Below are 3,039 nucleotides of genomic sequence, written 5' to 3'. Positions count from 1 at the left end.
TATATTATGTTCTTTATAATTAATACAATGTATCCTATATAACTTTTAATTGGTTAACCTAATTTGTCTATAGCTAAGCAAAGAATTTCGTATAGGGCATGTATTGATGGATGGAAAGAGGGGTTGATAAACTTCCCACCCACTTACAAGTATGAAATTAACTCTGATAGATATGTTGGTGAGAGGCCAAAAGAAGGGGGAAAAAGGAAATCTCCAGCCTGGTAAGTGCAACATAGGGTTACAAACTTATGAATATTAAAATTGGTACATCATATATTATAATAACTATCTTTCCCTGATCTAAACTTTTCACTTGCAAAAAATGAAAAACACTATTGAATAGGCAATGTAAAGTGCAATAGTTTAATCTTAGCAAGATTATGCAGGTGTGATCATATATTGTGGGTAGGAAAAGGAATAAAACAACTACAATATGGACGTGTATAAATTCAGCTCTAGGATCATAAACCAGTTAGTTCAGCCTTGTTGGTTGAAGTTGAAGTATTTGACCATCACAAGCTAAAGAGAGCTCTAAATTTCACTAGGGCAGCAGTACACCCAGAGATCTTCCTTGATGAAGATGGGGAAATATAATCATGTTAGACATTCATCGTAGCACTATCATATTAAATACTAGTAAATATAGTTTTCCATCTTCTCTTTACAATAATCCAATTCATGACACGCTGTGTAGGATATGCTTTTGGATAGATATATAGAAAAAGACTAACCATCATAATGCATTTCAAATATATGATTTGCCAGACCGTAATTCAATTCATTTCAAAACAATAGTTTGACATTTTTTTTCACAAGTAACAACCACTTAATTTATTTGACTCACTTTTTGAGAATTCCGTGTATAAACTAAGGCTATAAGCTGTACGTAAAAATGATCATTCTCTTTTATAAAGTTAAATGGAAAAAATAACAAATGACTTTGCTTTCTAGCATTAGCTAAAACTACAGTCTTAACGCTTGCTAACAGGGTGTTGAAGTTTGTGTTTGTATCATGATTTAGCTTGCATGCATGTGTTAACATGGATTTCTCATCTAATAGGGTGTTAAAATCTTGGTTGTCATTGAAGTCATGTTGCGAATGAGAGACAACTAAACTGGTGTACTCTCTTCTAAATCGAGCGTCAAGATATCAAATTCAAATAGCACTCTTCTCATGTTAGCTCTAAGAGCTAAGAATCCATTGTGAGGTGATTAACTGATATATGAAGCATTTTGCCAATCTATTTTGGCATAGGAAGCCATTGAGATAGTTATAATAGTAAACTGTATATAGTCGTACAAAAGGATGGTTTTTTTTTTTTTTCTTTTGATACCTAGTAAACAATCATTATTCGATTCTGGCCTTATCAGTTGCATGTGTCCCATTTATTTTATATTTTTGGACAATAAACAATTGGGCTGGGTGATTTTTCTGTAACAGTGCACATGTTCTATGTAAAATAATATTGATTTGAGCATTGATTTTCATGTATTAATGACCTTGGCTGATTTTGGACAACATGGAAGGCATGACAAGTGAAAATTTGGTTGGACCAAATATGAACTCTTTACGTGGATTTGAGGTCATAGACAAGATAAAGTATTTGCTTGAAGAAGAATGTCCTATTACTGTTTCGTGTGCTGACATCCTTGCCATGGTTGCACATCATGTTGTTGAATTGGTAAACACTGCTTTGTCACAAGGGTCAAATGAATGTAGTTATATTTTTATATTTATAAGTCAAGTTTCAGTGGAGCTAACATATTAATTCCTGCTCCAAATTCATCTTTGGAGGTTCTCAGATAATTTTAAGCAACAAGGCCTCGACATAGAAGACTTGGTAACTCTATCTGGTATATTTATTATGTTGACAACATATATATACAACTTTCTAAATTGTTGTTAGTACAATTTTCTAATCAAAAATTAGTGTCCCACATTTCCATAAAAAAAAATAGTGACCCACCTTAATGAATTATTGAAATGAAACTAATTTTTAATTGAAAAATAACACAAACAAAACCCCAATTCTAATTGATGAATGAAACAAACAATACCTAAAAAAACTCTAATTTTGTCCTTATAATTTGTTCAAAGTTCAATCAAATGTTAATATTTCGGGGCTTTGACAAAGGAAGAAGAGAGGGAAGAAGAGATTAAGCACGTAGAGTTCCTGCTTGACAAAATACAGGTAGCCATACTATAGGAAGAGCAAGATGTCTAAGCTTCAAGTAGAGGGAATATGATGCAAAAGAGGAATATGACTATGGCTATGATCACTACAAACAATACCCAAGTTTCAGGAGAATCCTGCAGTCCATATGCCCTATTGAGGGAAGGGACAATAAATTTGCACCCTTGGATTTTCAAACCCCAAAAAGATTTGACAATCACTACTTCATAAACATTCTTGAAGGGAAAGGCTTGTTAGATTCTAACAATGTTCTTATCAACCATGACTTAGATGGAAAGATTACAGAGCAGATGTGGGCTTATGCCTCTAATGAAAAACTTTTGTTTGCTTCATTTGCTAAATCTATGATTAAGATGGGAAACATCAATGTTCTTACAGGAAATGAGGGGGAAATTAGGAGGAATTATAGGTTTGTCAATGCTTAGTTGTTATGTAGTTCATATGGTTTGTAATAATTAATTGATTGAGACCTAATCTTACTACTTGCAATTGAGAATATACATTATATATGAAATTGTTCACCTAACAAATGGAACAAGCAAATGTTTATATATTTTGGCAACCATACTAAATTGGCATCAATATCAGGGTCCTCACATGGTTGCTAGAAAGAATGGAGTTCCATTAAATAGTTTTAATCATAATGTCATTCTAGACAATTCCCTTATTGCATACCTTTTCTTGTTTCACACAATGCAATTTGTGGCTCGAATTAATATTCCATTTACGCTTAATCTGTTGTTGAACTTGCTATTATAGTGGATGGCTGGCTTAATTGTTGAGTTCTACCTATAGGTCTGGTTCCCCCAGCATGGAAGATATTGAAGCTTTCTCTGCAACAAAT

The 3,039-nt window shown here is 33.0% G+C and overlaps 1 pseudogene; it reads left to right on the top strand.

Annotated features, from left to right (window-relative positions):
* Nucleotides 1-1,511: 1,511 nt before the first annotated feature.
* LOC106795083 (peroxidase 20-like) lies at nt 1,512-2,620 on the top strand (annotated as a pseudogene).
* Nucleotides 2,621-3,039: the final 419 nt, after the last annotated feature.

This window comes from Glycine max, chromosome 11 (assembly GCF_000004515.6).
Source record: "Glycine max cultivar Williams 82 chromosome 11, Glycine_max_v4.0, whole genome shotgun sequence".
NCBI classification, from domain to species: domain Eukaryota; kingdom Viridiplantae; phylum Streptophyta; class Magnoliopsida; order Fabales; family Fabaceae; genus Glycine; species Glycine max.
This window is presented reverse-complemented; position numbering and strand designations above follow the sequence as displayed.